The sequence below is a fragment of the Chelmon rostratus genome, chromosome 20, assembly GCF_017976325.1.
Source record: "Chelmon rostratus isolate fCheRos1 chromosome 20, fCheRos1.pri, whole genome shotgun sequence".
Taxonomy (NCBI): Eukaryota; Metazoa; Chordata; class Actinopteri; order Chaetodontiformes; family Chaetodontidae; genus Chelmon; species Chelmon rostratus.
In genome coordinates this window covers 1,730,148-1,740,352 of record NC_055677.1, presented here as the reverse complement: position 1 = coordinate 1,740,352, position 10,205 = coordinate 1,730,148, and the positions used below count along the sequence as shown (strand labels likewise).

The window sequence follows — 10,205 nt, the reverse complement described above, 5'->3', positions numbered from 1 at the left end:
TTTTTTACCTCAATAGCACAATTCTGCTTTACTCTCTGTATCAATTTGAGGGATGTATTTAATATTTGTTTTTTTATGGAGTAACCAATAAATCATATTTTAAAAAAGACATATTTCAGTAGACAGAGCATTCAGTTGTATTTATAATTAGCACTCCTAACTCCCAATTATGTTCTCTGTCTCTATAATTATACAAAATGTATAAAACTTCACAGTTAAACAGTTTCAGAAAGCACAGTATTAACCATGTGAATAGTGCAGATAACATGACCAGCAACACATACTACTGTCTGCCAGAATGATGTGCTTGTTTCAGTAAGTTGACTGATTTCTCACAAAGAATGAAAATCAAATAACAATGTTTTACAGAATCAAGTGTAAAAAAATAAAACTATAACTGGCAGCCAGTAACAGCTGCTGTAAACAATACTCTCACCAAGGGGCTCAAATAGAGGTATTTCTTTCCAAAGTGCAATGTCCATAGTGCTCCTGTGTATTAGGAGGAAAACGTATTGGTGTAATTTCTATAAGAAATTGAACAATAAATAACATTTCCTAACAAGTCTTTCTTAACTGCTCACAATGTAAGCAAAAAACATCAACTACTGGCAATCAAACAATGCCATTTACTGCAAACACCTCACTGATTTACCTCATATGGCTTAGTTTCAGGTTTTTCTTTAGAAATAACTTAATTAACTGGTCTACATGTTCTGGGAATAGCAAACTGCGCTGAGCAGTCACTATTTTTTTTTATTTTTATTCTGCTTGTATTTATCTTGTGTTATTTGTGTTTTACCCGCTCTGTAAAGTGTCCTTGAGTGTTCTGAAAGGCGCTTCCAAATAAAATGTATTATTATTATTATTATTATTATTATTATTACTATGTCACCGGCGGTACTGAACACTCGTTCAGAGGGAACGCTTGTTGCGTCGTGCTGCCGACGTACTTGATAGCCGAACTGCATTGTTTGCAAATTGCGTGCGTCTTGTCTAGCTGACCCCCTCGCTTAAAAAAACCCAAAGTATTGCCACACGTTTGATTAATGTGTCTTTTTTTGGTGCATTAAATATCTCGTTGCGGCTATCGTCTTTCTCGTTTGCCTCGTTTGTCTGTTGTGTACAACACCTGCTTGCGTCACTGCCTGGGGACGCGATGGTGCATTCAGGTTGCCTTGAAAATACTAGAACATAGATAGAAATAGTCGATTTAACAATGGGATTTGCCGGTGTAGACAGGCTAGAAGAGATGCACCGCGAATTCACCCGTAAATTATATCCGATGCACGTTCATTCTACCGGTGCAGTCGCATCGCAAACGTTTATATCGGACCACCGATATGAATCGGTGAATCTCCACATCCCTAATGTACACGCTAACTTTACATACTGTTGGACTAACTGATGGTTACCTAAAGCTCTTGGACTCCACTGTTTAAAAAGCTCTTTTACAATAAAGTGAACAGTCCTACGACATCATCGGTCCTTTGAGTTCTCCTCCCTCTGCTGCTGATAGCAGACTAACAGCCTGCACACAGATACTGATGCTCGCTCTCAGCCTCAAAGTCTACATCGACATCCTCATGTTCACACTTTAAAAAAATCAAACTATCTGAAAGAGACTTTTGGAACAGAGGCCAGCTTTAAAAGAAACGCTGGAACTACAACAGAAGCCGTCATGAGAAAAATACTCCACAGCTGCCTCCATCTGAATAAAGACAAGTCTCAACATATAGTCCAATAAATCTGATTCACTCAGTTCAGTGGTCAGGAACAAGTCCCTGAAAAAACTGATTTGGATTTCACAATTAGCAGCAACAAATGTTTTAAGTCGGTGCAGCAGTTGCTTTAAAGAACCTGGTTCTTAGTTCTTCAGGGTCATGACTGCTCTGGTGCTTTCTTAATTATTAACATATATGTTCATATTTACCAGCGATCCTGTGTGGAGATCTGCAGTCCCTCCTTCTGTACTCCTATTTTTCCTTCCTTGTGTTTCTTGTTTGTCTAGTCAGTGACATCACTCCAGGGCGGCCCGACAGGTTGGGCCCGTCTCTCCTCTGATTGAGCACAGGTGTGTTTTGTGCTCAGGTGATCCAGTCAGCCACCCTCGGTTGTGCCTTGCCTGTTTGCTCTCCTGGTGAGACGCAAGTGTGAAAACCCACCACTCCAACCCTCATCCGGATCTCACCTGTTTGGACTCCCCGTGGAGGCGCTGGATAATCCTGCTGCAGCTGTTGGACCTCAGCTTGGATCAGTTCTGTCTGCTGAAAATGTTTCTCACTCTGAGGCAACAACCTCAGTAATGGGTCAAAACTGATAAGAAAGGGATCATGTAGAGTGAGCAGGTTCCTATGAAGAAATAAACCTCGACGGGATGACAGAGAAGGAACCTGCTCACTCTACATGATCCCGCTGAGAACTCTGCTCACTACTAAAGCGTTCAATATAAAGTGACATAAAATAATGACTAAAACATATTTAATTGATTTAAAATGAGCCGACTCTCGTCTGTCACTGCTCTCACTGTGCGCAGGCCGGCAGGCAGGAAAACTTATTTCTTTACAGATATTCAGAGAAATCATGTCAAATGTGGAGAAGTGACGGGACATCCCAGACCTGAGAGGATCGCCAGTCGCATCTGAGGATCGCACCAGAAAACAGTGGAAATGCACCAAAAATAAACAAAAAGAAAACCAGAAAAACACCAGAAACACATGAAGAAGTGCCCGAACACACAGTCACACCATTCTGCTTTCACTCTTTTATTTTACATTTTGTTCTTCTGCCATTGATGGAAAAATAAAGACAATAAAATCAGCAGCCGTCGGCCTCACAGCTGCGCTCGCTGCTAAGTTTGGCTTCAACGCTTCAGTCCAAAGTCTTAAAAACCACAAAATGTACAAGAACAGACAGAGAGTGACAACAACACAGTGAAAACTGTTTGCTAAAAAAATCAACTGTATTGATAATATTTGTTTCCTGAAACGCTGTCGGTGCATGAAATCCATTCATAGGAAGAGACAGCTCATCAGTGGTGGTGATATCAGTCGTGTTCCTGCAGTTAAAGTCACGTTAGGAGTAAAACAAGAGTTAAAAGATTTAGACTCAGTCATCACAGGTAGCTTTTACTGTGAAGCAGCAGGTCAATAATAACAATAACTGATGATCAGTGGAGGTAACAGCATCAGCCTCAGTGTTCAGGATCATCAGTTTTAATACACACTTTGACTGCAGGCTCACTTTATGAATCAGTGTGTTATCTGTACCTCTGCAGAGCTGCAGCAGAGGAGGTCCGGGTTTGGTAAAGGCTCCGTCTGCTCCTCCCTCCTCGTCCTCTTCTTCTTCTCCTCCGGGGCCGTCCCGGACCTCCTGCCCCCCCGCCTGGAGCTCTGTGCGCAGGGAAGGAGCGCAGCCGTTCAGCCCAGGTTCAGAGCCGCCAGCAGGGGGAACAACGAGCTCCTGCCCCCTCTGTGAAACCTCAGCTGGAGAGTCTGGATCTGCCATCTGACCGTCGAGACACATCCAGATGAAACATTTCCAACATCCACTCACTCAAACGGTGACAGAAGCTTTTCTTTCTTCTCAAATGTTCATGCAACTGTCACATAAAACACGATTTAACACATTTTAAAGGAAAAATCGCTGCACATGAGTCAGAATATTGAAAAAAGAACGACTTAATAATGATTTTCATTCACTCAAAGTGTAAAAAAATCATTCTGTCATCGTCAAGTCACGTTTGAGACTCCTGACTGGAAATCCTCCTGTTGAACAAGCTGAACCGCTCAAGTGCTCTTGAGCCTCAGAGTGAGCTGCTGGAGCTGCTGCAGAGGAAAAAACAGTGAAAGAGTGAAGACTGACCTGCTGCCGGAGTCTGAGGACGAGTCACCGCTGCTCCAAAACCTCTGAAACCAACTCAGCGGGTCGGACGCAGAGCTGCAGAGAAACCGTGACGGCAGGAAGTCAATCAAGATGTGGCTGCGCTGAGGAAAAGTCTCACTGTCGCCACGGTAACTGCAGTCGAGTGTGTGCACGCGTGGCTCGGCAACTAAACGCACAACAAAACTGTGGAAGAGAAACCAGGAGAGACAGCGTGTGCTGACCAATCAGAGCAGCTCTTACATTTATTTTGTTCACAGTGACAAACAATAAGTCCAGTTACAAACAACAACACGATATAAAGCATGTGATTATTCCACGGTCAGATGAGTGCTGTGGGGGCATGTGGGTCGGATAGTTTCAGTCCTACCCAGTACTTCCATAAATGATCCTAAAAGAGTGAAGTCCAGGTCTAAATCACAGAGACTTGAGACAGTTACACTGGAGCTGGATTTCTTCTGTGGTGTTCACCTCTGCTGGTTATGTTTCCCCTGAAAAGGAAACAATATGCTTCCTCTCTGGCAGCTTCATGGACAACATGAATTATTTACACAGGTACAAAATTTATTTCACTATACAATAAAATAATAACAATACATTTCAAAACATACACTTTCACTCTATTTTCAAAGTCAACTTACAACATACTCTTCTTCTTTTCTTTGACAGGTGAATAAACAGGTAAGTGTTGAAGAAAAATTCCATTAATTAATCAACAAACTCACACCCAAATATGTAAAACATTAATTGTCATGTGTCTCTTCTATTCGACGTGTTTCTTGTTTCTTATCACACACATTATTATTAATCCCACATAAGGTGAGTAAAAGTTAAGCACACCTGTTCATTAGTAACCTCAAACTGCACGTGTCTCTTACTCAGCTGAACACACTGAAAACACACAGTGTGTGTAGCATCCATGCTAGCCTCGCGCCGCTCCGTGTTGGGGGAACACAGTTTAGCTAGCTGCTAAACAGTGAACCAATTAAGAGTCTAAACATCGAAATAACGCTTCTAAAACACTCAACATCTCGGCTGAGTTCAACAAAACACACACAAAACAACTCAGCAAACACATTTCAAAGTCTGACAGCATAAATACTCATTTCGTACCTGAAAAGGGAAGATATTAATAAAGATGCTCGGACACGATTCTTCCTCTCTGGCAGCTTCTTTGACAATGAGGCGTCCTGGCCGAGAGCTCCCCCTTCCGGCCTCTGCAGGCATAGCTAATCAATCACAAGCTTTCAAAAAAGGCTCAACAGGTAGATCACAGATCAACTCTGACTGCAGGTAAGTATCTTCATATGTTTCACAAAGTTTTTAACCATGTTAACCTTTTTAAATATTTCAACCATTTTTCACAGGAATTAAATGTTTTAACCTTCTTCACAGGATTATTTTTTATAGATTTGCATTCAAAATTATGACCTATTTATACATGAATTCCCTTGTTTTTAAACTCATGTGACTGTTTTTATTAACAAATATTTTTATTATCTGTTTCACTCAATCTGTTACAGTTACACCTCCAGCTGTCACTCTTTGACTTCTTTAACTCTTTTGAAAAACTAGAAATGAAAGATTAAATATCATACAGGAACTGAAATTTGACACTTTATCTGAAATCAATTCATGCTGACATGTTGTGATGGCTGTGAACATATTCGATTTGAAGAGGAGAATACAATTCTTTGCTTTCTAAAGTGTTGTATTAGTTTGGAGAGAGTGGGAGAGGTGTAGAGGGGAGGTGTGGTTTGGGTGGAGCAGGGAGAATAAGACTGAATGCACCCCAACAACATGTAAATAGTCAGATTTGACTGACAGGTCTTTACTGTTTCACTACTGTTGACAAAAGTCAGAATTATACAACACACTCATATTAAATGAACGCTTTGAAGGTCAAAAGACACCAACATCATCTGTGAGTGGGTCAAACAGGGAAATCAAAGAATCAAAGGCAAAGAAAGCCTGCTCCATTTAAAGAATAATGATGACATGTTGCTGACATCAGCAGATGAAGCTGAGAGAAGCGTCAATGATTCAAGCTCCACGTGACTGTTTAGATCCAACACTTTGTTTTTAACTTCATTCATTTTTCAGCAAGTGAACAAATGAAAGCACAGATCACAAACACAACAAAAGAGACACACTAAAAGTTTAAAAGTGGCAGAAGTTCAGTAACGAGCATACATACATAATATCCAAGCCACAAATATAAGAACGTGTTGTTAATGAGTGCAGAGTTCACTGACCGGCACGGCCAGACCGAGAGCTCCTCTTTGAGTGCATGTAGGTCTCTCAGATCAAAGATGGAGTTCGTGCCGTTTGATCGCAGGATTTGTAATAACAAGGTCAGCATCACACTCAATCTGTGTGCTGATTCAGTGGTATCTCTTCCTGTTTACAAAGTCGTTCATGTTGTCCTCTGATGTGGGGAAACCGGCATCTGCATCTCTGCTGGTGCAAAACAAAAGCTCCAGAATAAATCAAAGTCATCATGAATGACAAAGGGGTGTAATCCATCATATAATTCACTCCTCCTCATCCTCCAAATTATCCCACCTTTCAAAACGATTCTCCATGCCAACCACGATCGAGCAGCTGACTTTAGAACTACTCAGGACAAAGTGGAAGATTTCAGTTGTAACTTATGATGCTGGAACAATTTCAGCTGCTGCAATCCTGAAAACATTATTAATCCGTACTAAGTTACACATTACATTCAGACTAAGGCTGAGCTTGTGCATAGCTGGTGCAACCCACTCCAGAACCTCAGAGAGGCCACTTTATACAAGAAGGCTGGATGCTGCTTTTTCACATCCACTTCCAAAATTCATCAGAAATATCATGTGGAAATTAACTGCAATTAACATCATTCCTCGAGAATGCAAAGGAAAGCAAAACAGTTTAAATAAATGTTGATCTACAGTCATGTTGTCAGAATCAGAACTTTGAGATCGGAATATCTGAAAGAATAAAAAAGCACAGGAAAAAGTCCAGATCCAGGTTCCAGGTGGAGGAGGTGTGAGAGTGAGGAGCAGAAGGAGTGGAGGAGTGTCTGCAGAGACTGTGTAGGAGGACAGAGCAGCAGCACAGCAGTCCAGATACACTGATGATACTCTGTCACATCCACAGCAACACACAGGGAGGATGCTGGACTGGACACTGTGTCTGACAGTGGAGCTGATCTCAGAGCAGTTCACACTGCAGCACTGACACTCATCTCCACTTGTTGTGGTTCCTCTGTCAGTCACTGCTGGATGAAACTCTCCTCTCCACTCTACCTCCCAGTAACATGGCCCAGTCAGAGCCTCTCCACCCACAAGCTGCTGCTGCTGCTTCAACCTCTCTGGATCATCAGGACGCAGCCGATCGGCTCTCAGCCAATCACCTTTCTGATCGCTCACGCTCGATCACGATCACTTCCATCTGATGAGAGAAGAAGACAGACAACAGAAGTCATGAATCAGAGTTTACAGAGACTCCTTCATCAGCTGGCAGTCAGTGATGCAGCACATCCAGTATAAAGGGCAGCAGGGACTTCAGTCCTGTTCAGACCAGAAGTGGAGCGGCTGTGTAGCGTAGCCAGCTTCCTCTCAGCTCTCATGTTAACGTGTTGGAGTGAACACACTGAGCTGGAAGCTCACACACCTGCAGACACTTTGGCCATCAAGCCTGTTTACTCTGCACATTTCACTCAAGTACACAGTGGAAATAAAGTGCTGAGAGTCCCTGAACGCATCATCACTGCAGAGACACAGATATTCACTGTTCACTGGAATGATGCATTTACTGCTGTTAAGGTTCAAAGCTGCTAACAACCAGAGTCTCAGTCACATCTGAATATTTCATCTACTTTAGAAATATCACAGGACAAACATGTAAATATGGAGTCTGTTATAAAAATATTGGGACAAATGGACAGATGCATATATATACTGGTACAGCTGGTCTGACAGACAGGGATCAGCTATATATGAACATGTTCCTCTCTGTGGAAATCTGATGAAGAGTATACAGACATGACCGTGACGTGTTTTAACGTCACTGTTTTCTCTTCTTGCTTTGTTTTAATGCTCAGTTTTAATATTGTCGTTCTATTTTTTATTTTTCTTAATATTCCATCATTGTGTTTTATTTGAAAGCCCTTTGTGCTCGATGCTGGTCAAGTGCCGTGGAAATAAAATCCTGACAGTGAAGTAAGTATCAATGAAATATTAGCTGCCCCCGACTCCTCTCAGTTTATCACACTATACTTCAGCCACTCTACTAATTATATGAAGTTAATATTCAGCAGTTTTTAACGAGGCTAATCACACCCACTGTGAGGTTCTGCTGCAGAAGTTCTACATTTCATTCCATGTTTCACCCATTTTACACAAACAACACAGCGTTGTGTTTGATGGGTCGACGTTAACCAAGTCAAAAAGTACTGTTAGCCAGTATTTAGCCGATGTTCACTCACTTACAGACACTCATACGTTTTCATACACCGGCCACATGGTTACTAAATGTAATGATGGTTCTTTGAAATGAGAGCCAGAGATTTGCAGGCTTCAGTCACACTGATCTGAGAGCTGTGACAAACATTAACTGATCAATTCTTTAGTGCTGAAATGAGAGAACAAACAGTTTGAGATCAGATTTGATGGTACGACAGTTTGATGAAGGAGGACCTCTGTCTCTATACAGCTTGTGATGCTGTCAGCTGTAATCCAGCTTTATTTCCTGTAGACATGAACACAACAACAACAGTCGTCTGCACATCAACTCAAACACATGATCACAACAAGATTCTGACTCCTCTGATTGGCTGACTGTTCTCTCTCTCTGTGTATCTGTCCAATCCTGAAGCCTGTCACCATTCTCCTCTCACAGCTTCACTGAGGAAAGCAGCTGCTGAGAAGGTTGGAGGTTTACAGGAAATACTGGATCTGTGCTTTGATACTAACTGTGTTTAGAACAAACCTGCTGAGACCAGCATGGACTGACTCCAACCCTCTACTGACCTCAGAGTCTTCAGTCTACAGTCTGGACTCTCCAGTCCAGCAGACAGCAGCTTCACTCCTGAATCCTGCAGGTCGTTTCCTCTCAAGTCCAGTTCTGTCAGATGGGAGGGGTTGGACTTCAGAGCTGAGGCCAGAGAAGCACAGCTGATCTCTGACAAACTGCAGCCAATCAACCTGAATAAAGAATAAATGATGAAGATAAAAATCCATTTCTAATCCAATCAGATGTGTTCAGGTTGTAAATGTGCAGCTCAACATGACTCTGTCCTAATCAATGAGCTTTGCCCTAAAATCAGTCCAGTGACTTTGTCATTGTGTTATTGTGGATCATCATAATGTCAGATTCTACAGACATCATCCAAATGTCACCACAACATTCATACAGCTGTTCATGTCAACACAGATCAATAACATGCTGCTCATCTCACTCAAGTCCACATATTGATCCTTTAAACAGCTGTGTGTGTGTGTGTGTGTGTGTGTGTGTGCGTGCGTGCGTGTATGTGTTCCTGTGTGTGTGAGTGAGTGAGTGTGCGTGTTCCTCTGTGTGTGTGTGTGTGTGTGTGTGTATTTGTTCCTCTGTGTGTGTGAGTGTGTGTGTGAGTGTGTGTGTGTGTGTGTGTGTGTGTGTGTGTGTGTGTGTGTGTGTGTGTGTGTTCTGAAGGATCAATATCAATCATCAGTCATTTTTTGTGAAAACACATTCAAATCATCAGAAACTAAAGAAATATTTCCACTTCATCAAGTCAACTTGATCAATTGAAACAAATATTAGTTCAGAGGATCTTCTGGATCCAGATGTGAACATTTACCAAAAATCATCAACATTCATTGACTTGAACAACTAACAGTCAACATTTTCTACACTTTCTTTAAGAAGCACAAATCTTTGTGACTGAAGACTAAATTTACTTCAACAAACATGAAAATATCAACAAAAGCTCATTTAAAACGTGACTGATGGAAGTTGTGTCTGAACAGAAATGAGCTTCAGTTGTTTATTAAACATATTTTCATTCTGTTTTTAAATGTCTCTTTTCATAGTTGATCTGTCACATGTTTTGCTTTCTCTGCAACACTCAGCTTTTATCTTTACCTGCGTTCTTTCAATTCATTTTCTGTTTCCTGTTTTTATTCTGTTTTCAATGTAAAACACTTTGAGCTGCATGTTTTGTACAAAAGGTCTTTTATCAATAAAGTTTATTATTAATATTTAAGATCGACAATAGTAACAGAGAGTCAGTGAACTGACCTCAGAGTCTTCAGTCTACAGTCTGGACTCTCCAGTCCAGCAGACAGCAGCTTCACTCCTGA

At 41.5% G+C, this 10,205-nt stretch overlaps 1 long non-coding RNA gene across 1 annotated transcript; it reads right to left on the bottom strand.

Annotated features, from left to right (window-relative positions):
* Nucleotides 1-5,689: 5,689 nt before the first annotated feature.
* Nucleotides 5,690-10,205, bottom strand: LOC121623671. The gene is made up of 2 exons (XR_006007844.1): nucleotides 10,144-10,205; nucleotides 5,690-7,311 (listed from the first exon to the last, which is right to left on the bottom strand). It is a non-coding gene; the product is annotated as an uncharacterized LOC121623671 (long non-coding RNA).